The following is a 27,550-nucleotide window of genomic DNA, read 5'->3' on the forward strand; positions in this document are numbered from 1 at the left end:
GGCGATACATTTGACTGAACAAGGCCTGATCAGAGGAGCTGCCTTGGGCTAAAAATGGTCCACACGCTGCTGTATTTGAACTCTGAATGCCGGATGACTTGCGTGACTTATCCGCCACCAACTAGGGTTCAAGCCGTAATGTTTTAGGGCACTTTCTGCCTGGTGAAACAAACTGACATTTTTCCGGCCGCTGCTACTGCAGTGGCTGCAACAATACCAAATTTTCCAGCCAGGTTTACATGCCTATTTTTCTGGCCTCTGCTGCTGCACTTGTTATGGTGCTGCAATTTTTATGGCCGTTGCTACAGCTACGACAATACCAAATTTTCCTGCCAGGTGTACATGCCTAATTTTTCTGGCCTCTGCTGCTGCACTTTTTCTGGTGCTGCAATTTTTCTGGCTGCTGCTACAGATGCGGCTGCGACAATGCCAAATTTTTAATCCATGTGTACATGCCTAATTTTTCTGGCCTCTGATGCTGCACTTGTTATGGTGCTGCAATTTTTCTGGCCCCTGCTACAGAAGCGGCTGCAACAATACCAACTTTTTCAGGCATGTGTACATGCCTAATTTTTCTGGTACTCTCTGCTGACATCTCTATCCATTTTAGCAACCGTGGATATTAGACGTATGCTAAAGGTAGCATGGTGGCTCAGAGGGTAGCACTGCTGGCTTGCAGCGCTGGGGCCTTGGGTTCAAATCCCACTATGTGCTGCCTCAAGGGGCGCTCTAACTATGTGCTGCCTAACATGGGGGAATCTAACTATGTGCTGCCTAAAGGGGGCTCTATGTGTTTTCTAAAGGGGGGGAATCTAACTATGTGCTGCCTAAAGGGGGCTAAAGCCCGTTATTCCAAACCATTTAGAAATAATAGGTGATTTATGCCCTTTATGAATTAAAACCAGACTATACATCAACTATGTAATTTTCCATGGGAGTTTTGCCATGGATCCCCCTCCAGCACGCCACAGTCCAGGTGTTAGTCCCCTTGAAACAACTTTTAAATCACTATTGTGGCCAGAAAGAGTCCCTGTGGGTTTTAAAATTCGCCTGCCCATTGAAGTCAATGGCGGTTCGCTCAGTTCGCCGGTTTGCGAACTTTTGCGGAAGCTTGCGTTCGCGGTTCGCGAACTGAAAATTTTATGTTCGCGACATCGCTATTGTTTATGTGCCTACGCTTTCTTCGTTCCTGTCTTCCACAGCGATGCAAGACTCTGCCCACCAATGTCACAAAATGCGGGCTAAAAATTAAACAAAAAGCCATCAGAGTACGGATATTCATGGTGCGGCATAGTATGTTTTTAATTTCTGAGGAGGGTGGATGGGTTGTTGCGGGATAGTTGGAGTGCAGTTATTTAGTGCCAGGCAGGCCAGTCAGGGTGTCACCCGATGCGGTACACCCCCCTCCCCGTCACTCTCTAGCAACGCTACTTGTAATAAAGGGTAGATAAAGAACTTCGGCTATTAACATAAGGGAAAACTTTTCTGCTTTAAAAAATGCTTTTGTAAGCAGGTTTCCTGGGTTTTGCTTATGTGCGATTTATTTAACAAGGTCGTGCGATTTGATAAATGGGTCGCATGTAAGCAAAAGTAAGTAAAAAAAATTGTCATATAAAAGCCATACGTTTGAAAAGAATGATAAATCTCCTTCTAGGTTCTTGTGTATACATTGTATTTGCCTGGTTTTAATGTGCCATTTATAGGTTGTCTACTAACTTGATATCCTCCTTCTCTCCAATATGGTTCCTCTAATAAAGCCTACATTTTCCAGCTGCAGCCTGGCTTTCCAGAAAGAGGGGTCTTGTCTAAAGGCAGCAAGTGATAGATCAGTGAACTTCTATCCCCCAAACTCACACAGCAGTGTCTTAGTGTATTGCTATATAATGATACTTCAACCTGCCCCCTGTTACTAATAGGTTTTCATTTGTTAGCTTTTACAAGCAGGAGGCTGGGAGGAGTAACTTTGCCTTTTCATTCTAGTGTTTTTTTTGTTTTGTTTTTTTTTATGTTTTCTTATGTATAACATTTGGAGCATTCAGTTAAATAGTGTCTATTGGGTCTATCTCTGAATCAATAACATTTTCTGATTTTGTGACCAGAAATAACCTCAAGATAACCTTGACCAGTCATACAAGAAACATAATTTTAATTAAAAAATTAAGTTTTAGGTAATTGAAAAAAAAAGTTAGGATGCTTGAGTGACCATGCCATACAATATTATTGTAAAAAAACATAAAACACACATATATTCATCAAGTTTTACCAAGTGAGGGAAAATATGTGGATTCAGGGAAAGAGTATGGGCACCTTTAGTGTAAGAGTTGTATACTTCCCAATTTACAGATCTCTATTATCTATGCAATGTACATAGTAGTGATCTATAGCTAAGGGCAAAATATTTCACATTCTGTGCTTAGCCAGTTTCTAAAAATACAGGTACTCAAACACCCATAAAGGCATTATTATGCACTTAGCATGAAGTCCAATAAAGGGTTTGTCCCAGTAGAATCTTTATGACATGGATAGAATATGCTATAGTAGAATGTTTGAGCACTTGGGGTCTTACCACTGGGGCCCCCACTGATCTCAGAAACATTACTCAGCTTTTATGACCTGTTCTTTATAATGAGGAGGGACTGTGCATATGCAGCAACCTAGATGAATGAAATAGGATGTAATGCAGCTGGCCAGGCAGGCAGAATGGGACAAACAGACATTATGGAAGGCGTCAGACATAGTAAAGCTGAACAGGTGTAATAGCAGAAGCTTTGAGAACAGCTAGCAAAGATGGCTACAGGTGCAGATAAGTGGAACAAGTTTTCTGGCAGACAGATTCATAATCGACAGTCCAATATCTAGCACAGGGGAGACAAGACAGGATCAAAGGGATGAGGCAGAGGCAAAGTCCAGTAGTCAGGCAATGGTCAGGAACACTTGATTAGCAGAAACCTCAGACACCTAAGCTATGCAGGAAACTACACTACTGCTAAGGCATCGGGAACAGGTGAAGCTTTCTTATATAGGAAGTGCCTAGCAAGGATTGGGGAGGAGGAACTATCAGGAAGTGCACATTGGCCCTATAAGTTTCAGGTAGTGCTTGTGTGCTGCCCCTAGTGGGCAAGGTGGAAACTGCAGCAAAGGCTGAAGCATCAGTAGAGAACTCAGAGGATGTTGCCTGACGCATAGTACACCGGTGGTTTTCAACCAACGGTACTACACTGGAAACATGTTTGGACCCACCACTTAAACATGTATAGCATACCCTAGCAATATGTCACAAATTGGAAAATACCTTTAACTTTTTAAGGACACCGGGCGTATGCATACGCCCTGCATCCCGAGTCCTTAAGGACGTGGGGTGTATGCATACGCCCGTGGGAATTCTTGTCCCTACCGCTAGCCTGTTGGGGACCGGACCAAGATGCCTGCTGAAATCATTCAGCAGGCATCCCGGCACATCACCGAGGGGGGTCCTGAGTTAAAAAAAATGCAACATTTTAAAAATGTTCATGAAATTTGGGGATTTTTCACCAAAAAAGGATGCAAATAACACCGAAAATTTACCACCAAAATAAAGTAGAATATGTCCCGAAAAAACAATCTCAGAATCAGAATATTTGGTAAAAGCGTTTTAGAGTTATTAATTCGTAAAGCGACGGTGGTCAGAAATGTGAAAAAGGGCTCAGTCCTTAAAGTGAAAAAGGGCTGCGTCCTTAAGGGGTTAAAGGGGTACTCCAGTGCTTAGACATCTTTGGATAGGGGATAAGATGCCTGATCGTGGGAGTGGGGATAAGATGTCTAAGCACCGGAGTACCCCTTTAATGAACTTCACACTAGATGCATGTTACAATCCTAATGGGTTAGTGAGCAAACAATGCTAAATATTTTACAGCCATAGGTTTAGACATACATGTGTCCATAGAGGGAGGACCCTTCTAGATCTCTTAAATTGATAGTAAATATATAGTACATATATAGTATATATGCCACAACTGTCTCATCATTGGACCACCTACTTGAACAGTGCTGCTCCCAGCCACCAGCTGTACAGAGAAGGGCAGCACACCCCATCTAAATGAATAGAGTTTACTAACAACTGTTAAATATAGTAGCTATCCCATTTTCTAAATATATCTACCTTATTTTAATGACTATTTAATAGTTAGTGTTGGATAAACATTATCTTCCTGCTGGTATTTACCTCAGACAATTCTGACAATTCTGTGTGCCGGGCGATGGGATAAAGAGATGGGGAAAACCTTGAAGCCTGAAGGACCTCAAGCCATACAACCTCATGCCAGAAAAGCACAATGGTCTGGTAGTAGACATTGGTATGTGTTATTCCGGCAGGGGTGCCTATTTCAAAGAAGGGTCAAAAAGGAACAAGAACATTTAAAACTGACTTAAAGATGGTGAGAAAGTATCACATCAAAAGTTATTCTGCTACATTAAGTTTTGTTTAAGTGCTTCCCTAACCTCAAAACCCCGGTGGAAACATAAATTGTGGCAACCATTTCCACTGTTTGCTTTGAAGAAATAAGCAGCCACGAAGAATTGTTGATACACTAAATGACATTTATTAGTTACCGAATGGAAGCCCAGTGTTTCTTGTCAGCTTTAGTAGCTGGCTGTGTTCTGTGTCCTGCAGATATGGGAGTTTTCTTGGATTCCTAAGGTGTCACATCTCAAAGCAGTTGTGAGTAATCGCTGCACCCGCTCTCTTTTTTTGGCACTATGTTACCTCTATGCACAATGACTTGTAAATGAGCAACTGGGTGGTTACTTTTCACCCCTGGGGCAAAGTATTTTAATGTGATATAAGACTATTACAAAAGGTAACAGTTGTAGAGAAAAATGTAATGAGATATATGGAACATATAGGCTCACAAAGTAAACTATTATGTGCGTTAAAAAAATATATGTTTTCCTGTGTTACTAGATCTCAAGATATATATGAATGAATCAAAGGGTTCGGTACCATCGCAGTTTATCAGTACATAAAACAACACACTCTATAAGTGGAACCTACACTTATACTATTTACAAAACTAAACATGGTCATATGATGTTCATTATCACTTTTCATTGCATTTTTTATGTTAAAGGGGTACTCCACCCCTAGACATTTGGATAGGGGATAAGATGTCAGATTGCGGGGGTCCCGCCGCTGGGGACCCACGGGATCTCGGCTGCAGCACCCACCTGTTGCGGCTTCCGGAAATGCTGGAGGCTTCGGCTCCCGACCACGGTGACGTGAGATCAGGACATCACGACTCTGCCCCCTTGTGACGTTATGCCCTGCCCCTCAATGCAAGTCTATGAGAGGGGGCGTGACAGCCATCACTCCCCCTCCCATAGACTTGCATTTAGGGGGCGGGATGTCACACGGGGGCAGAGTCGTGACGTCACGATCTCCCGTCACCGTGGTCACGTGGTCATGAGGCGTTAGGATGAGAGCGTCCAGCGCTGCCGGAAGCCGCAACAGGTGGGTGCTGCAGCCGAGATCCCGGGGGTCCCCAGTGGCGGGACCCCAGCGATCTGACATCTTATCCCCTATCCTTTCGATAGGGGATTAGATGTCTAGGGGCAGAGTACCCCTTTAAAGGGAGCCTGTCAGTTGTTTCATGCTGCTCGAACAGAGGACAGCATGAAGCAGACACTGGCACCTTCAGGAACAGAGTATAATGTACAGCCAAGGAGGCGGCCACTGCTCCTGTTTTCTTTCTTCTCTAAACATATATAGGGAGATAACAGTCATGTTCAGAGAGGTGGTGAAATAGAGGGAAAAAAGCCCTCCCTGACTGCGTATCCAGTTCCCCGTGCATTATTAATGCCACCTTATGGTGTAAATCATAGAACATTGCAGAAAGAGCGCTAATACCTGTTTCAAGTTGCCCTGGGTTTGGGAAGCATCAAACAGTAGATACTGTAGGTTCACATGGGATTTTTTTTTTGTGTGTGTGTGTGTGCGTGTGTGTGTGTGTGTGTGTGTGCGTGAAAATGGCCTTAAGGGTGCGTTCCCACAGGGCGTATACGCAGCGTATTTGACGCTGCGCAAAATTTACGGCAGCAGCAGGAAATACGCTGCGTATCCCTTGCTCACTATACACACAGGGCTTTCCGGCGACAGCCCTATGTGTGTAGTGAGTTTTGGAGGCGGAGCCGCGTGTCACAGACACGCCGGCACACGGCCCGCCTCCAAAACTCACTACACACATAGGGCTGCCGCCGGAAAGCCCTGTGTGTATAGTGAGCAAGGAATACGCAGCGTATTTCCTGGTGCTGCCATACATTTTGCGCAGCGTCAAATACGCTGCGTATACGCCCTGTGGGAACGCACCCTAAAATAGAAAAAACTAAATAGTAATGAGTCATGAGTACGAATTACATCACCTACAGGAAAACAAAACAAATACTAGAGACTGGATGCAAGTTACAAAAAATCTATTTTGAGTGTAATAAAATGTAGAAAGAAACATTAAAAACCATAGCAACAAAAAAAAGCACATCAATCATGAATATCTTGGACTTGTCTAGAGATGTTTGCTTATATCTATAGTGGTATATACTACTATTGTATGCGTATGTGCGCAATATTTTTATGGCTTTGCCAAATTATGTGGTAAAATATTAAAATGGGGCAGTATATAATATTTGCCCCTATTGCAATAGAGCTATATCCTCTTTATGGTGCGTATTTATATATGTCACATACACTTAATAAATAAAGTATGTTTATTTATTACTTATTAAAACATTATTTACAGCATTTGAGTTTCTCTTCCTCCACATAAATCTTTAAGTCTAAAAATTTGATGCCCTACAACCTGCATTGTATGAACTATATGGAAACCTAAATAGCCAGAGGAACATTGGCTTTCACCATAGACACTCTGAAAAACTATTACAGTAGAATCTCCCAATAGTGGACACTCACGGGGAATAAAAAAGTGTCCACTATTGAGAGATGTCCCCTATTGGGAAATAAGGCTCAAAAACTTTCTGAATGACCTTATACCATACTGTACTAAGGGTGTAATTTCCTATAAAACATAATAAAAAGGAATATTAAAGTAGAATCTCCCAATGCCGTTTAATCCCCCCTTATCCCTCCACCCCCCGTATCATTTCATCCCCCGTTATACCCAGTGCCACCTTATTCCCCCGTGCCTTGTGCCAAATTATCCCCTGTGCCACATCAATTCCCCTTGATCCCCCTGTACCATTTCTTTTCCCCTTCATTACCTTCTGTGTAAATTCATCACCCCCACTCTTTATGAAGTGGCACAGGGGGATAAAGGGGGAATGAAATGGTACAGGGGGTGTTAAAGAGGGGGTGATGAATTTAAACAGTGGGTAATAAATGGGGAACAAAATAACACAGAGGGGATCAAGAGGAAGTGACACAGGGGGTAATAAAGGGGGTGATTTGGCACAGGGGAAATAAAGTAGCACAGGGGGGATCAGAGAAGGAGGGGGGATGTGGTCGGCGGACTTATAGAAGCAGGAGACCAATGTTTAAACAGCGGTCTTCTGCTTCTGGGCTGGGGCTTGTGCAGAGGGGTGCAGTGGGGGCCTGGGCCCGCTGAGAGCTTGGGCCCCTTACTGGGGTATTGGCTGTGCCCCCTGACAGCAGCCCTGAGTATAAGGTAGGGCTGGCACATGGGCCTGGTTGTCCCCTAAAGTTTTGTCCCCTAATGAGAGTGTTTTGTCCCCTATTGGGAGTGTTTTGTCCCCTATTGTCCCCTAATGGGTGTGTCCGCGTCCACTATTGTGAATGTCCCCTATTCGTAGGGTGCAAATACATTAACTCTTATGGGACTCTGCTGGGGAATTAAAAACTGTCCGCTATTGGGAGGTGTCCTCTAAGGGAGATTTAATTGTACCAGCTGCATACCTAAATGAGGTTTAATTACAAGAGGACCTTGTTACTTTTATTTATTTATTTTTGGCACATTTATTATAAAAAAAATTCTTATTTTCTATATATCTGTCCTTTCTCTCTTATGCAACAAGTATACGTTTAAGCTGTAAAAAATTTTTAAATAAGTAATAAATAAACATACTTTATTAACACAAGTGTATGTGAAATATATAAATACGCACCATAAAGAAGATATAGCTCTATTGCAATAGGGACAATTATTATATACTGCCGCATTTTATTATTTTACCACATAATTTGGCAATGCCATAAAGATATTGCGCACATACGCATACAATAGTAGTATATACCACGATCGATATAACCAAACATCTCTAGACAAGTCTGACTGTGTAGCCTAGAGGGGTTAACCCCACTTTTTTCTGTTTATACATAAATATCAATATTTTAAGGTGGTACTGGGAGTTAGCACTCGGTGACAAGTGTGAGTGAGCCGCCATTGTCTATTTTTTGTCTTTTTTATATAAACATGAATATTTGTTGTTCTTGTGACTGATGTTTACAGCTTGATACCGTTCTACAATTAGTAAAAAAAATTGTGTCTGTAAAAAAAAAAAATGAGGGCTTTGCAACAAGTTAACAGTTGTTGTTTTTGTTTTGTTTTTTGCATAGATGTTGTTCCCTTAAATGGGCACTGTCATTAAACATGACTTCCTTATGCCAAATAAATAACTTTTGTAATTGGCTTCCATAAAAAAAAAAAAAAAAAAATGTTTTATGTTAGTTTTTCTGCTGTATTTTTTTTTCTGCTGTATACTTCTGGCCACCAGGGGTCTCCCTTCTTGTCCAGAACACATTCCTGGTCAAAATCTCAGATTTTGATCTCCTGCTTGTAATGGCAGAAGACCAAACTCAGGAAGTGTTTCTCTGCACTGAGCTTGATTGACAGCTGCACAGAGCCTCACTGAAAGCTACTCAGACTGAAAGCTGAACAAAGCCTCAGTGAAAGCTGCACAGACTTAAAATGTGAGCAAGAAAGTATGATACACAGCTTTTAAAAGCTCTGACATTTTTTTTTAAGGGTGGAGGGGTGTTTGGAGTAGTTAGAGAACATAGCCTGAGTTAGTTTAGAAAAGTTTATTTAGTGACAGGTACTCTTTAAAGGGGTTCTCCGGTGCTTACACATCTCATCCCCTAGGCTTGCATTGAGGGGCGGAGCGTGACATCACACGGGGGCAGAGGCGTGACCTCACACGCCGCCGGCCCTGTAGTCGCCCGTAATCAGACCCGGAGTGAACACGCTCCGGGGACTGATTACAAATGGGGTGCCGCGTGCAAGATCACGGGTGTCCCCAGCTGCGGGACTCCCACGATCAGGCATCTTATCCCCTATCCTTTGGATGGGGGACAAGATGTGTAAGCACCAGATGAACCCCTTTAATGATGTATCTGTTAAATAGTTATCCTTAAAAGGGCATGGGTGTCTTGACGGAAGAAGTGATATCACCATTTACACATATTTGTTTGATACCAATAACTGACCTCTGGTGAATGCTACTGAATGCCAATGATTGTATCAACGGTGGTTACACTAATGTGATAGGGGGAGATTTACAGAAGTAAATGTACCAGAATTTTAACTCAATTTAAGGTAAAGAAAACACTGGCATACATGTCTTTTGCCAGCTTTATTATGTGTTCTAGAATTTTTTTTTTGCTCACAAGGCAGTTTATGCCAGTGTCTAGAGATGAGACAGACGCTAAAAAGAGTGTTAAAATGTGCCCAACTTCACCAATAGTAAAGCAGACAAGACTGGCATAAGGCAAGATGTGTCAAATATACCACACAACATCATCCACTGTAATTAATCTGGTGCATCTTCTGCCTGCATGGTCTACTTTTAAAGGGGTACTCCACCCCTAGACATCTTATCCCCTATCCAAAGGATAGGGGATAAGATGTCTGGTCGCGGGGGTCCCATCGCTGGGGACCCCCGCAATATAGCCTGCGGCACCCACCTTTTTCTGCTCCGGAAGCGCTGGAGGGTCTGGGTCCCGACCAACGGAACGGAAGTCCGTGACATCACGCTCCGTCCCCTCAATGCAAGTCTATGGGAGGGGGTGTGATGGCTGTCACGCCCCCTCCCATAGACTTGCATTAAGGGGATCAGACATCTTGCATTGACCCGCGATCAGACATCTTATCCCCTATCCTTTGGATAGGGGATAAGATGTCTAGGGGTGGAGTACCCCTTTAAGCTGTTAAAATTCTTCCCTATGGACAAAGAAGTACAATCTGCTTCAGGAGCTTTAAAAGGCTACTCTTGGGTATAACAGGCCCAGTTCTGATCAGATCACTGTAGATAAGTTAAGTAGGTTTAACCCCAAGGTAAGTGCAGCAGCTGTGCATCATGTATCATGTCTGGCCTACAGCAATACAGACCAAATATTTGACTGAACAAGCTAAACAGATACTGTACATTTTAAAATGTTTGAGTTTTGTTGAAAGGTGAAATGTATTCAAGAACGCAATGTCTCCTGCATATAAACTGGATTGACTATTTCATCATTAATAGCCTTATTGCAGTTTTTGAGGCTTCTCCCAAGATGGTACAAGCTGCACAGTGCACTGGCTGCATGCGATTGGTGGTAATTCCATGTACCCAACTGGAGAATCACAAAAAGGTTTATAAGAAAAGCCTTATTTGTTGCCCATAGGGTTCCACTATCATTTCCTAAATTGTTCTGTTCAAATGAAAGCTAAACTCTGGTTGCTCTGGACAAAAAGTTTTTGTTTTAGAAACTTTTAATTAAAAGGGTACCCCAGTGGAAAACTTTTGTTTATTTATTTATTTTTATTTTTTTTAAAGAATGGTGCCAGAAAGTTAAACAGATTTGTAAATTACTTCTGTTAAAAAAATCTTAATCCTTTTAGTACTTTTTAGCAGCTGTATGCTACAGAGGAAATTCTTTTCTTTTTGAATTTCTTTTTTGTCTTGTCCATAGTGCTCTCTGCTGACACCTCTGTCCGTGTCAGGAACTGTCCAGCATAGGCTTGCTATGGGGATTTTCTCCTGCTCTGGACAGTACCTGACACGGACAGAGGTGTCAGCAGAGAGCACTGTGGACAACACAAAAAAGAAATTCTAAAAATAAAAATTTTCCTCTGTAGCAAACAGCTGTTAAAAAGTACTGAAAGGATTGAGATTTTTTTAATAGAAGTAATTTACAAATCTGTTTAACTTTCTGGCACCAGTTCATTTAAAAAAAAAAAAAAAAGAAAGTTTTCCACCGGAGTACCTCTTTAATGAGGCCCAAATAGTTTTATTTATCAAAACTGTCTAACAGGCAAATTGTTCCTGTTGTCCACAGCAACCAATCAGAACTCAGATTTAATTTTAAACACAATAGTTGAGCTGTGACGGGTTGTTATGGGAAACAATGGCAATTTGTAAATAAGGCCCATGGTGTGTATATCTGAAGATTCCAACTGGATGCAATGTAGTGATACAAAAAGTGTACATAGGTTTTAGTAGCTTAAAGGAGTACTCCGGTGGATACTATTTTTTTCATCAAATGGCTCCAGAAAGATAACGGATGTGTAAATTACTTCTAATCGTAATCCTTCCAGGATTTATCAGCTGCTGTATACTACAGAAGAAGTTCTTCTTATCTGTCTGAGTAAAGTGCTCTAGAAAACCTTTCGTGCTCCGAACAATTACTGACATGGACAGAGGTGTCAGCAGAGAGCACTGTGGTCAGACAGAAAAGAACAACTCAACTTTCTCTGTAGTATACAGCAGAAGTTAGTTATTTGCAATTCACTTTAAAATTTCTGGCACCAGTTGATTAAAAAAAAATGTTTTCCACCGGAGTACCCCTTTAATTGTTTTGCCGGTGGCTATTGCTCTAGTTTATACATACTGTATCAATATCAATTGGATTCTACTTTGTAAAAAAAAAAAAAAAAAACTGTTGCATCATTGTTACATTTCTGCTTCACTTTTAACACACTATCTATCTGGTTACACAATGAGGTGTGACATTGATCAACTAATATGTTGACACAGATAGAAATGCTCAGCCAAAATGTTCATTAGTGACATTATTAGGTTAATGTTGAGATCGGGTTCAGTTGCACGATGCCAACTCCTGTAAAATAAATTTACATAGGCTGGCAGCTGTACAGACAGGAGCGTCAATGATGTAATTTACTGGTAGTACATTTCCGTAAAGCCACCACTAGAGAAGCCCAGAAACTGACTCCACTCGTTCTGCTGTTGTCTAGGTTTTTTGTTCAAGGTTGCTGAATTATCTGTGTGAATCATATAAGCAACCGATTGGGGCATGTGCCAGCACCCATCTCTTCAGTGGCGGTGGCTGTGACAAATCTAAATAAGCATTAATGAGATGTATGAGGAAGGAGAGTAATAGACATTGGATCAGTTGTATGAGGGTCCGAGAGTCCTCAGAGCTTCACTGGGGCTGCCTAGAGCTTTTCTCTAAAGTACTTATCCTGATGTGACACTAAATCCTTGTTGTAACTTGAGTTGTAATTTGAGTTTGCAGACTTCCTTAACTTTACATTAGCATTTCCAGGCATTAAAGCTTAAAGGGGTACTCCACCCCATAGGATAGGGGATAAGATGTCTGATCGCGAGGGTCCCGCCGCTGGGGACCCTGCAATATTGCATGCAGCACCCACCTGTTTCTTGTCCGGAAGCGCTGGAGGGTCTGGGTCGCAACCATGGGAACGGAAGTCCGTGACGTCACGACTTCGCCCCCGTGTGACGTCACGCCCCGTCCCCTCAATGCAAGTCTATGGGAGGGGGCGTAAAAATTTGAATTTTTAGTGGTGATTTTTCTTATTTTCCATTTTACTATCTTTATCAGTGTTTTATGCTGGTAGTTTTACCTTTTTTTTAAATTAAAGAAGCAATCTCATTGGTTGCTATGGGCAACTGGTCAACCTTTCTTCTGAACAAGTTTTGATAAATATGTGTATTACTATTAAAACACTTCAAACATCAAATATTTTGAGAATACTCTTTTCCAAAAGATCATTCATGGGTGGAAATTTTTCCTGAACTTAGCCGTCACACCACCTCCCATAGACCTGCATTGAGGGGGCGGGGCGTGAAATCACACAGGGGCGGAGTCGTGATGTTACGGACTTCCGTTCCCATGGTCGCGACCCAGACCCTCCAGCGCTTCCGGACAAGAAAGAGGTGGGTGCCACATGCAATATTGCGGGGACGGCGGGACCCCCGCGATCAGAAATCTTATCCCCTATCCTTTGGATAGGGGATAAGATGTCTAGGGGTGGAGTACCCCTTTAAGGCCCTGTAAAATAGTTGAAAAAAATAGTTTATTTTACAATATTTATATAAAAATTTGAATTTTTTGTGGTGTTTTTTTCTAATTTTCCATTTTACTATCTTTATCAGTGTTTTATGCTGGTAGTTTTACCTTTTTTTAAATGAAAGAAGCAATCTGATTAGTTGTTATGGGCAACTGGTCAACCTTTCTTCTGAACAAGTTTTGATAAATATGTATATTCTTTTCCAAAAGATTATTCATGGGTGAAAATTTTCCTGAACTTAGCAACCACGCCCCCTCCCATAGACTTGCATTGAGGGGGCGGGGCGTGACGGCATGAGGGGGTGGGGCTGTGACGTCACAAGCTCCTGGCTGCAGCGTTTGGAACAGTTTGTTCCAAACGCTGAGCAGCGGAGTACCACTTTAAGATAATTCAATTTACTATCTCCCGAGAATTCTAAACATGGCTGACTTCTTTTCAGATGATAACAGTCTGCTATTGGCTGGCTAAAATTATTGCTTGTTGTTATATCTTACCCGACAAACAATTATTTTAGCTGGAATTGTCCATTTTCATTAACTTTAAAGGACGTTGTCAAGTAATGTCAAAAGTTTATCTGCCAGGTAGGTTCGCTGCAGCACTTTGCTCGCTCTCCAACTGTCAATCAAATTTGACCGTTACGCTATTTAAGACTTTGAAGCAAAAAGGTTGGATCTTCTGGCCGCTACATAGATTTACATAGCAAAAAGGTCAGATTTGATTGAAAGCCGGGGAGAGAGTATCACTGCAGTAAAGCTCCCTGGTTTATAACTAGTGATTTAAGGGGGATCTCGGGATTGAGACCCCTTGCCAATAAAAAATGTTGACGTGTCTGGGCATGCATGGGCACCATAAGTTTCCAAGAAATGACCTGACATACTGTACTTTACATTACAATGGATCATTAGCTAAATGGGTGTCTGTACCTTATTGTAATCCTATATGTACCGAACTGTGTTTTAGTGGCTTTTCTCAGGGTTTAGCCATAGGAATATGCAAATTGATGGTCTGGGCTAATGATAAACTGTGACTGGTGCCAAACAATAAAAACTGCAAAGACATTTAATCTCAAAAACACTACAATAGTAGTGTACATATCCCTGCCTAGATATTATCATGGTACAACATATCTATTGGTTTTTTGGATGGTTATATATCATGTGTTAATTGTGTTTGTTAGTTAAACCTGTCTGTCTTTTTTTGTGCTTAAAAACCACTTTGTCACTTTGTTGTTATTGTTCTCATGTAATGGAAGTTATTAAGCTAAGTGCCCCCACAATTGTCTTCCCAGAGCAGGGTCCTTCTCCAGCTGATTTATGTGAGGCTGGGTTTGGTAAACATTTCCCACATTTGTCTTGTAAGAATGCTGCTGTACATAAAATGGTGGCTATTTATTTATTCAAAGATAGTTCACACAGTGCTTAGAATGTTGCAGTGTTGGAATTGCCAAAACAGATCCCCAAAATGAGAGATTAAAAGGGGTACTTCATTACAAACATATATTTTTTTAAATCAACTGGTAGCCAGAAAGTTAAACAGAATTGTAAGTTACTTCTATATAAAAATCTTAATTCTTCCAATACTTATCAGCTGCTTAAACTAAAGAGGAAGTTGCATTTCTTTCTAGAGTCATCTTCTGTCTGACCACAGTGCTCTCTGCTGACACCTCTGTCCATGTCAGGAACTGTCCAGAGTAGGAGCAAATCCTCATAGCCAACCTCTACAGCTCTGGACAGTTCCTGATACAGACAGAGGTGTCAGCAGAGAGCACTGTGGTCAGACAGAAAAGAACAACTCAACTTCCTTGGTAGTATACAGCATCTGATAGGTACTTTTCAAACAGGAAAATTACATTTAAAGGGGTTATCCAGGAAAAAACCTTTTTTTATATATATCAACTGGCTCCAGAAAGTTAAACAGATTTGTAAATTACTTCTATTAAAAAATCTTAATCCTTTCAGTGCTAATGAGCTGCTGAAGTTGAGTTGTTCTTTTCTGTCTAAGTGCTCTCTGATGACACGTGTCTCGGGAACCGCCCAGTTTAGAAGCAAATTCCCATAGCAAACCTCTTCTACTCTGTGCAGTTCCCGAGACAAGCAGAGATGTCAGCAGAGAGCACTGTTGCCAGACAGAAAACAACTCAACTTCAGCAGCTGATAGTTATTGAAAGGATTAAGATTTTTTAATAGAAGTAATTTACAAACCTGGGAACAAGGAAGGGTGGAGCCAGGACCTATTTATTGTAATCCAAGTTAAAATTGCATGGAAGGCAGAAAGAAAATGAGCACAAGGACAAAAATGCAAAGGTGCATAGTTGGAACTCCTCAAACGCTAGGCGGGCCACTAGTAAAGTAGTAAATGGTTAAAGGGTAGCTCCCACCATCCTATTTTTTTTTTGCTAGCCCGTTCCCCCCCCCTGCTACGGCACTAGCCCGTTCCCTCCTCCCCCCCCCCCGCCCCGCCCCGCATACCCCGTTCCCTCATTACACTTGCAGTTATTGCAGAGTCCGGCAGCGGGCGTGCAGGGACAGCGGCGGCAACGAGGCAGCGGCGATGTACGGGAGGAGTGGCCTCCCAGCCAGTGGCCGGGATGCCAATGCGCTCGCTCCCGCCTGTCTGATTGACAGGCAGGGAGTGAGTGCAGCCAAACTGAAAAAGGACTGATTGCCACTCCAAAATCAGTCCTTTTTCAGTAGCCGGTTTTTAAATGTAAATTAAACCTTTTTAATGAAAAAAAAATAATAAAAGTATATTAGAGATAAATATTAAGTATTAGATATTGAAAACATTGATTTATGTTTATTAATGGGTAATTTCGGGGATTAGTGGTTAGTTCTATTGTTTTCTAGGGTTCCAGGGTCTGTATACTCTTAACCTAAGTGCACGCAGTGGAATTTCCACACCAGATGATTCTGGCACAGAGATTCCGATTCCGCTGTCTGCAGAAAGAATGAACCTGTCCATTCTTTCTGTGGACTCCACACGGAATGCATTACGATCATGAGATGGCACATTCCCGTTGGGTCCTAGTGCAGACATGTCATGGAGATTTTCCGTGCGGACATTCTGCCATGTGAGCCCAGCCTTAGTATAATTTTCATCAGTGTCATCCACACTGCAAACATATACCAACAGGTTAAGTGTGGATGACACTGATGACAGATTTCCTTCAAGTTATTCCAACATGTTGTAGGACATTTTATATATAATGCTCTCTCTATGACACTGGGCCACAATTCATACATCACATATCAGTATAATCATTCAGATGTCCATAGAAATTTCCAGCAGTAATTTTAAAATCATGTGACATTTCATTGTCTGTGCTGGGGCAATTGCTAGAATTCTACCCAGCTGTAAGCTATCACATTGACTGTAATATAGCAAACGATGAGCAAAGGTCTGAAGATCCATATATTGTATTAAACACTCTGATAGGCTGACTGTCAATCCTACTGATCCTTTGTACCAGCTGATATCTAATGACAGTGTCCATGTACCTGCAAATCAACCATGGAGGACACTATGTGATGTTATCTGTAGTATCTGCTATTTCACCAGCAGGTCATATTTTCTGCCATTTTTTTGTTCACACACACATCATTCTTCAACCATTGTTTGCTTTTGGTCCCTTTTTTCAGTTTAATGTTACTATTTAAAAAAAAAAAAAAAAAAAAAACGGCTAAAAAAAAACTGTGAGTTAATATAGCTTTATGTTTAAATAGCTGTCACAACTAGAAACAAAAGGAGTTCATTATGTAAGGATATAGATATACAGTAGATATGAATTGAAGGGACTCCCTAAGGCAAGGTTCATACTATGGAATTTCCATCTGGAATTCTGCTTAGGAAATTGAGTTGAAAATTCTGATGCAGCTGATTCCGCTGCACAATGGGATTCTGCTGCACAGTGCACACTACGGAATTTTAGCTGCAGAATATCTGCCAGTGAAATTCTGCCACCTAAAGAATGAGCCGTTTGTTGGGACGACAATGTCCGCATGGTCCTAACACCAACTGATTCAGTCGGCACTGGGCACACTCGGAATCTCTGTATGTAATATCTCCATCCGGAAATTCTAAGTGTGAAGCTAGCCTTGTAGTCAAAAAATCTTTCAGTTGCCCAGTAAGATCATACAGAAATAACAGAAGAGGGTCCAGCAATCGGGACCTACAAACATCACAGAGGTGGCCCAAGCTATTCCTCTATTTACGATACACCAGAATTATAAACCTGACATAAATAAATATATATATATATATATATATATATATATATATATAGTAATCCAAAGAGAAACAGCACTCCCTTGAGCTCAATATCCGTGGGTGCACGCAGAACCAGACCTTGGTCAGGGGTCCCAATTCACAGAGAGTTCATATAAATCCGCAGCACTCAGGTCCAATATGGTGAAAAAGAAAAAACTTTATTCCATCATGTGAATGTCATACAGCAACGTTTCTGCTGGCTCTCCCAGCCTTTCTCAAGCTCAAGAAAGGCTGGGAGAGCCAGCAGAAACGTCGCTGTATGACATTCACATGATGGAATAAAGTTTTTTCTTTTTCACCATATTGGACCTGTGTGCTGCGGATTTATATGAACTCTCTCTCTCTCTCTCTCTCTCTCTCTCTCTCTCTCTCTCTCTCTCTCTCTCTCTCTCTCTCTCTCTCTCTCTATATATATATATATATATATATATATATGAATAATTATAAACCTAACATAATTTTAAAATGTTTTCATATGTTTTAAGACCTCAAGTATATATGAAAGAGCTGTGGTACATACTAGAGCAGTGGTGGCGAACCTATGGCACGCGTGCCACAGATGGCACGCCAAGCCCCCTCTGTGGGCACGTGGCCATAGTTCGCCAGGGACACAAGGATGTCCCGGTTACTTTTCTGTGGCCCTGCGTTAACTTTAAAAACACAGGGGCCGCCGGGAGGTAGCGCATGCAGGGACGTCACTGATTGAAGGCTGTATATCTGTGGGGGAGCTATACTGCACCTAATGTGGAGGGAGCTGCCACACTAGTATGTGGGGAACTGCCACCCTAGTGTGGGGGGAACTGCCACCCTAATGTGGGGGGGGGGGGGAACTGCCACCCTAATGTGGGGGGAACTGTCACCCTAATGTGGGTGAACTGCCACCCTAATGTGGGGGGGAACTGCCACCCTAATGTGGGGGGAACTACCACCCTAATGTGGGTGGAACTGCCACCCTAATGTGGGGGAACATACTGTCTACCTAATGTGGGCGAGCATACTGCCTACCTAATGTGTGGGAACTACAACCTAATGTGGGGAAACTACGACCTAATGTGGGGGAACATACTGCCTACCTAAGTAGTTTTTTCTAAACTTAAACCTAATTTAATTGCTGTGCTGACACTTTAAGGGAAAAAAAGTTGGCGTGCATTACGGTTTGGGCACTTGGGCTCAAAAAGGTTCGCCATCACTGTACTAGAGGCATCCAGGTGGAGCCATATGTCAGAGAATGTAATATAGTACAATATAATATAGAGCATATAATATATTATAATACAATATAGAGAATATAATATAGTATTGAATAAAACATTACAATATTTTTTTTTGTAAACCTTGTGCAGTGTAGGAGGGCCCTATAGAAATCTATGGTGGTCTTCTATGCTTATATGTTAAATGGAGCCATATTATGGCACTGCTCATAAGGATTAGAATCAAAGTTATACTAAATCTGGTAAAGTGTATACATAGATGATAAAGCTGAAAAGTCTGTCTGTTAAGTCTTGTTCCCAATTTCTATATTCCATTTATGCAGTTGTTTTCCGTAAGGTTTAGCTTGGCTTATTTATGGCAGTGATAAACATGCTTAGAACTGGGATCTATTTCATCCAGGAAGACTTTAAGAGTTGATTGTTTATTTTCCCCCCTTACTCCTGAATCTCTTCATTTGGGATGAACTTTTTACCTCCGGCAGCTGCTACTTGTGGACACTGATAAGATATCCAGTAGATAGGCCCCTGGTCTGTATCCTTTCCTTCTATAACTATTGCTGGGGATGAAATTCATGCATGCAATAAGAAGCCGAAGGGGGAGGGAAGCTCCTGACTTTTGAGTGCCAGATTCCATTTTCCAACTTTACAAGGGCCTTCATCTCCATTGTAATGCAAATCCAGTTCTCTGGACTGGCAGCCAATCCGGGCCAGCCTCCTTGTGGGATTACCTGGTTGTGGTAGAGTGATGTGGAGGAGAGGGGGGAGGAGGAGAAAATCATTCACTTGTGACAAAGTGCTGCCTCTTATTGCCTTGCAGTCTCAATGTTGGAAAAGAGAAAGTCCTGTCCACAGGTTCCTGAGAGAGATGCATGCTCTGAGCTCTTGTAAGCTCCTTTCTGCTTGTCCATGTTGGATGATACATTGGATCGGAGGCTCCTGCCGTGTGTTTGTTATATTCTATGTACAAAAAGAGCTGCCTGTGGACTTTTACTACCAATAAGTCTGTTTCTCTGCTGTCATATAGCTTGGAGGCTGCTTCTCCTGCCTTGTCTGGCTTTCCCGCAGTCATTGCGAGTCCAAGACACCTTCAAATTTTCACCCATGGGACACTGTGTAAAAATGGTAAGGATCATTATTTGTTCAGAAATTGATAATTCATGTATCAATTATGATTACAGTAGGGACGAACTTGGCTTCTACACACACACACACACACATATATATATATATATATATATATATATATATATATATATATTTATATCATGGGAGAAATCTGACAGTGAGATAATGCTTTTGGGTATTACTCTTCTAAATATTTTCATAGAGACATAGAGAGTCTTAGTGAGTCTAGTGCTCGGAGTAACCTATACCTTACTTTTAAGCTCTATTTCTACCCCTATTATAATAATTATTATTATGTTGTTGTTGTTGTTATTGTTGTTGTTGTCGTCATTGTTGCTATTCTTATTGATACCATTTCTGTTGCTGGTACTGTTGGTTTACATATTGTTAACACTTGCCGTAGCAACCCAATAAACAAGTCAGATTAAGGAACTGCACAGTTGAATTTACATTTATCATTTCTGCTTGGCCAGAACTAGTACTTATGGTCTTTCCTTGTAACAAGCACACACTTAAAGGCTGGTCATACAGTCACTGCTAGAAAACATCATTTTATTAATATCATTTGGTTGTTTAAGTTATATTGAATTATTAGTATTGCATATTTGCTGTTATAACTGTCAGAATGACACCAGTCTACTGTGACCATACTTTGTTATAGCAAGAACGAGATTGTTCCTGTGTTTCTACACTTCTCTATGAACAGGTGTATGTGGTGACATAGCTGAATTCTGGTATCTGTTAACAGATATGTTGTGTAAGTTTTAGAAACTTGTTAGTCAAGTGTTACATTTCTGTGTAAGATACATAAATGAAGAAAAGATTTAGTACGTAGAATCTTGTAAATCAAGGGCTGTTTGTGTAGCCATAGAAGGAGTGCTAAATGGAAGTGCATAGTGAATATACAGTATCTTGTTTGTAGCTGTCAGCCGAAATGACTTTCCTATGAAAGTGCTAGTTAGGCTTGTTCAAGTAAGAACATTATTTCAATGGGCATAGGGAAATAAGCAGCTGCCAGATATATGCTGTGATGCTTGTCCTATGAACACAAATAATCATACAGGTAGAAATCTCACCTGTCCAATCTATATTTCCCATTATGAGACCAGGGTGTCATGTTTAAAGGGGTTCTCTGGTGTTGATTAATTATTTCTGTAATGCTTGGGCTGGTTAAAAAAAACAAAAAAAAACTTACCTACCCCTGTTCTCCCACAGCTCTTAATGTTGCAACCCCTGCCAGTCCCTCACTTCTCATCTCTTCTGCCTGCTTCAAAGATGAATGATCAGAGCAGCATCTGCCCACTTAAAAAATCACTGACTGAGACGGGACGCTGCTATGGTTAACGACTGGAAGGCAGTAGGTCCTGCTCTGACCTCTTGTCTTGGAAGAAGGCAGAAGAGATGAGTGGCAGGGGACCAAAATGAGATGCAATGGAAGTTGTTGGGGACCTGTGGTTGAAAAATATCTTTTTTTCACCAGCTCCCAGAGTACCCCTTTAAATGCTCTCAATAACCAGTTGTTTGGACTACATGACCTCATTTCTATGGCCCTCTAGTGTATATGGCATGCTCCCAATTGTCCCCTGATGGTTGGAGATAAGGACTGGCATGTGGAATGCAAGTGCCCCATTCTTTTCTTCCTGGAAAGATATGCTGTCATCAGAGGTGTCTTTCAATAGCTCCCTCCCTCTTTCCTTTGAAAATAAATGCATGATCAGTTGGAATGAGTGTGCATGTATATGAGGGTGATTAGATGAAACAGCAGTTCGCTGAATATGCATTTGGCCAACAGCTATCTAAAGGGTATGGTCAGCTTTAGAAACTCACCTCAACCATATCTGTAGTTCTTATATTACATTCAATACTCTTTATCCACTACTCAACCTCTACAGACTGCATTCCAAAGAAATCTGGGGTAAATTTATTATAACTACTGAAAAGAAAATATGTGCATTCGCTCATACCTTGCTTTAGGACTATGTGCTATCAACTGATTGACGTGTAATAAGGCTGTCACTTTGAGGTATGCCAGAAGTGTGCTTTAGTATAAGACACTACAAAGCTTTACATGCTAAAAATAGGCTGATCGAGTGGTTAACTACATGAAGAAAATCATTCTAGAGAGTAGTAGACAAATCTAATACAGTATATGCAGCACAATTCATTTGAACCCTCTCCAGCTCCACTATATCTATCTTGTACACTGTTGCTCAGTACTGTACACAGCATTCTATGTGTGGTCTGACTAGTGATTTGTACAGCGGTAGAATTATTTCCTTGTCGTGGGCATCTATTCCCCTATTAATGCACCCCATGATTTTATTTACCTTGGAAGCAGCTGCCCGACACTGGTCACTACAGCTAAATTTACTATTAACTAAGACTCCCAAGTCCTTTTCCATGTCAGTCGTCCCAAGTGTTCTCCCATTTAATACATATTCCCAGCCCGAATTTTTCTTCCCTCATGTGCATAACCTCATGTGCATTTATCAGTGTTGAGCCTCATCTGCCACTTCCCAGCCCAAACTTCCAACCTATCCAGATCCATTTGTAACAGTGCACTGTCCTCTATTGTGTTAACCACTTTACAGAGTTTAGTATCATCTGCAAATCTTGCTACTTTACTATTCAAACCCCTCTACAAGGTCATTAATGAATATATTAAATAGGACAGGACCCAAGATGGACCCCTGTGGTAACCCACTAGTAACAGTCACCCAATCAGAATAAGTACCATTAATAACCACCCTCTGTTTCCTATCACTGAGCTAGTTACTTATCCACTTATACACATTCTCCCCGAGTCCAAGCATTCTCATTTTATGCACCAACCTTTTATGTGGAAGCGTATCAAATGCTTTGGAAAAATCCAGATATATGACATCCAGCAATTGCCCCTGGTCCAGTCTGGAGCTCACCTCCTCATAAAAGCTGATCAGGTTAGTTTGACAGGACCGATCCCTCATAAAGCCATGCTGATATGGAGTCATACATTTATTTTTATCAAGAAACTTCAAAATAACATCCCTTAGAAAACCCTCAAACAATTTACATACAACAGAGGTTAAACTAACAGGTCTATAATTCCCTGGGTCACCTTTTGTCCCCTTTTTAAATATTGGCACCACATTTGCCATGTGCCAGTCCTGGGGAACAGTCCCTGTCACTATAGAGTCCCTGAATATTAAAAATAGGGGTCTGTCTATTACATTACTTAATTCCTTTAGAACACGGGGGTGAATGCCATCTGGACCTGGTGATTTGTTTATTTAGATTTTTTGTAGGAGGCACTGTACTTTTTCCTGGGTTAGACAGGTGACCTGTACTGGGGAGTTTACCTTATCTCGCTGTATTTCACCTGTCATTTCATTTTCCTCGGTGAATACAGTGGAGAAGAATTTGTTTAATATATTTGCTTTTTCCTTATCCTCGTTTATAATTTCTTCCTCAGGGGCCTACACTTTCATTTTCGACTATTTATATACGTTTTGCTATTTATATAGTTACAGAACATTTTGGGGTTAGTTTTACTCTCTTTGGCAATGAGTCTTTCTGTCTCTATTTTTGCGGCTTTCATCTGTTTTTTTTTTTCACATATTTTACATTTTTCTCTATAGCTTTTTAGTGCTTCTTCACTGCTGTCCTGTTTTAGTAGTTTAAATACTTTATTTTTGTTATTTATTGCCCCTTTAACGTTCTTATTCATCCATATTGGTTTACTTTTATTTCTGACCCTTTTATTCCCATAAGGTATATACATCTTACAGTGAGAATTTAAGATATTTTGAAAAAGTCTCCCATTTAGTGTCAGTATTCTTGTTTTTGACGACATCCCATTTTATATTGTTAAGGGCTTCTCTGAGTTGATCGAACTTTGCCTTCCTAAAGTTCATTGTTTTTGTGGCCCCTCGAGAGATTCCCTTATTGAAGAACAAGTTATAATGTATTATATAATGATCACTATTTCCTAGATATCCTTCTACTTGCACATTAATTACTCTATCAGTGTGTCTTCTTACAGCAGACAATATGGAATTGGCTGCTCACAAAGACAACAAATCATGAGCAGTTCCCATCGTAATCAATAGGATTCACAACAGAAATACAGTCTCTATGCAAAGAGTTGATAAATTCTCAGACCAGAACTGGACCAAGATTTAGCCAAATGTTAAACTTTGGATATGTTCCACTACTTTCTTTGATTCTTTCCAGTCCTATGTGTTACATAATAAGGAAGTCCCCCTTTCGGATTGTTCCACTACAAGAGTCTGGAGGCCACTTGCAAACCTCAAGCACCACTAGGAGAAAATTCTTCTAGAACAGATCTTTCTGTACCTAGTGACAATGATCACATTTGAGAAATAAGAAATGTTACCTTAGTATACCACACCAGCATATGGTCTCACAAGGGGTCTGAGGATCTCATCTTGGGACCTAATGGTAGTCAGGCTACCTTTGGCAAGCACATGGAGGGCTGTGAGGCCCCCAAAAGAAATGCCACCCCCCACCATTACTGACCCACCACCAAACCGGTCATGCTGAAGGATGTTGCAGGTAGCAGAACGTTCTCCACAGCATTTACAGACTCTGTCACATCTGTCACATGCACTTAGTGTGAACCTGCTTTCATCTGTGAAGAACACAGGGCGCCAGTGGCGAATTTGCAAATCTTGCTGTTCTCTGGCAAATGCCAAACGTCCTGCACGATGTAGGGCTGTAAGCACAACCCCCACCTGTGGACGTCGAGCCCTCATACCACCCTCATGGAGTCTGTTTCTGACTGTTTGGACACATGCACATTTGTGGCCTGCTGGAGTTCATTTTGCAGGGCTCTGGCAGTGATCCTCCTGCTCCTCCCTGCACAAAGGCGGAGGTAGCGGTCCTGCTGATGGGTTGTTGCCCTCCTACGGCCTCCTCCACATCTCCTGTACTGGTGTGGTGGCCCAGTATGGGAGGTGTTACCCCGTACCCTTGCTGGCCTGTCCGGCAGCCTCCCTTCAGTGTCCCCTGGGCTCCCTTGTACTTGTTTCCCCCCTGTACATACGTTCTGCATTGTAATGTATTATAAAATGTCTTGTTGCTTTAAGAGTTGTACCATGTGATATGCCATGTGATTGTTACTCAGGAGGTATCAGTGACCAGGTGACCCCGGGGGTGACCTATGGACTCCCTGCTAGTCTCCCCCATAAAAGCCCAGGGTGGAGCTAGCTCACTCTCTTTGGAGATAAGTCTCTGCTGGGCCTGTAGCCACCATCAAATGCAAGTAAGCTACAGTCATAGCTTTGTCAGTCTTCAGTCAAGTCAGTCCCTGTCATCTGTCAAGTCAGTGTGGTAGCGGGGTGTGATGGGGGCAAATGTTGTTACCCTAGGGGCAGATGGCGTTAACCTCTTGTATTTATGACGCCAGGGCGTGGTTTAGCCTAAAACCACCCAAATGTATACTTCTGGATCTTGGGCTAGGCATGGGGGATATAAAGACTCCGACGCCAAGTTACGGACAACGGTAGCTTTACTGAGGGTAGACAGTTGGTAAAGTCTATACAGTTCAGCCAGGGCCCAAGGAGGTGACCAGTGACGCAGAGGCCTTAAGATCTTGCTGGGACTTGTAGTATGACTGGACAATTGAATGCAGACCACGCTGACTTGACAGATGACAGGGACTGACTTGACTTGACTCATGAAACTGTAACTTTAGTTTACTTGATTGATCTTTGCTGCAGGACTTGACTTTGAGGCCTCCAACACTCTAGACACACACACTAGGCACGACTGCACTGGACCTCAGCAAGAAGCAAGAGCTAAGAGCTCCCCCCTTTTCTCATTAAAAAAAGTGTAAATAAAAATAAACATATGTGGTATCGCCTTGCGCTGAAATGTCTTAACTATAAAAATATATAGTTAATTAAACCACGCGGTCAATGGTGTGAGCTCAAAAAAATTTCCATAGTCCAATATAGTGTATTTTTGGTCACTTTTTATATCATGAAAAAATGAATAAAAAGCAATCAAAAACTCCAATCAATATAAAAATAATGTGATACTGTATTTCTTAGGTTTTATAAGTCTTTGATGTGTTACCATTGTTTGGCATTAGCAAGGGCAATGTTGATGCCCATGTTTCTTATTATTTCTGTGAAACTGAATAAAAAGATATTTGATAAAAAATATAAAAATAATAGTACCGATAAAAACTTCAGATCACGGCACAAAAATTTGCCCCCTTATAGGGGGTTAGAAGATGACAATTTTAAACGTATAATATTTTCCTGCATGTAGTTATGATTTTTTTTAACCTCTTTAGGACACAGGGCGTATGGATATGCCCTGCATTCCGAGTCCTTAAGGACCGAGGGCGTATCCATACACCCGTGGGAAATCCGGTCCCCACCGCTAGCCAGTTGTGGACCGGAGCCCGATGCCTGCTGAAATCATTCAGCAGGCACCCTGGCACATCGCCCAGGGGGGTCCTGTGACCCCCCCATGTCGGCGATCGGAGAAAATTGCATGTCAATTCAGACATGCTATTTTCTCCAATTCCGGGCTGATCGGGTCTCTGGTGACCCGATCACCCGGAAAATAGGGCTGATCGGAGCTGCCAGCAACAGCCCCGATCAGCCTAAAGGATAGGAGTGAGGTCGCAAAGCTGCTATCTCCTCCTATCCCCTGGCATTAGTCAGAACGGAGTTCTGACCAATGGCAGCGCAGGACAGGGGGTTGCCATGGCAACCCCCCATTTTGCCTGCCCCTGGATGTCGAGGGGCTCTGGGAAGAAGATGGAGGCCGTACCAGCAGGAAAAGATGCCTGGGGACCTGGGATCTTCGCGGGAGCCTGCTGGATCTTTGCTCAGGTAGGGAATCGACAGTGTGGGGGGGGGGGGGGGTTTAATTGAAAGTGAAAGTAAATCGATCTTTACTGTGGCAACCACTAGGGGGGCCAAACTGCAACTCCCAGCATGCCCAGACAGCCAAAGGCTGTCTGGGCATGCTGGGAGTTGTAGTTTTGCAACATCTGGAGGGTCACAGTTTGGAGTGGTGCCCAAACAGTAGCCCTCCAGATGTTGCCAAACTACAACTCTCAGCATGCCTCGACTGCCCAGGCATGCTGGGAGTTGTAGTTCTGTAACATCTGTCACTTCAGATTTAGCAATTTTCATAACATTTTTGAAAATTGCTGCTCTACTTTGAAGCCCTCTAATTTTTTCAAAAAGCAAAAGTATGTCCATTTTATGATGCCAACATAAAGTGGACATATTGTATTTGTGAAGATAAATAAAATGTATTTGGAATATCCATTTTCCTTACAATTAGAGAGCTTCAAAGTTAGAAAAATGCCAAATTTTCAAAATTTTCATGAAATTTGGGGATTTTTTTTACCAAAAAAGGATGCAATTAACTCCGAAAATTTACCACCAAAATAAAGTAGAATATGTCATGAAAAAACTATCTCAGAATCAGAATATTCGGTAAAAGCGTTTTCGCGTTATTAATTCGTAAAGTGGCGGTGGTCATAATTGCGAAAAAGGGCTCAGTCCTTAAGGTGAAAAAGGGCTGCGTCCTTAAGGGGTTAAGTAATACAATATTCAAATCTACATTTTTTCATTGGTTAAAGGGTTACTCCCGTGGAAAACTTATTTTTTTTTTAAATCAACTGGTGCCAGAAAATTAAACAGATTTGTAAATTACTCATATTAAAAAATCTTA

The 27,550-nt window shown here is 41.7% G+C and overlaps 1 protein-coding gene across 3 annotated transcripts in view; it reads left to right on the plus strand.

Annotated features, from left to right (window-relative positions):
- SHROOM3 (shroom family member 3) overlaps positions 1-27,550 on the plus strand; it is a 339,127-nt gene that overhangs the window by 187,351 nt on the left and 124,226 nt on the right. The window contains exon 1 of one of the 3 annotated variants that reach the window (XM_056568791.1): positions 18,007-19,846. The exons of the other annotated variants lie outside the window; for them this stretch is intronic. The gene's annotated coding sequence lies outside the window, so the exon portion shown is untranslated. Of the gene's footprint in view, positions 1-18,006; positions 19,847-27,550 lie in introns of those variants that run through there. 3 annotated transcript variants of the gene reach the window in all.

Source organism: Hyla sarda, chromosome 1 (genome assembly GCF_029499605.1).
Source record: "Hyla sarda isolate aHylSar1 chromosome 1, aHylSar1.hap1, whole genome shotgun sequence".
NCBI lineage: Eukaryota > Metazoa > Chordata > Amphibia > Anura > Hylidae > Hyla > Hyla sarda.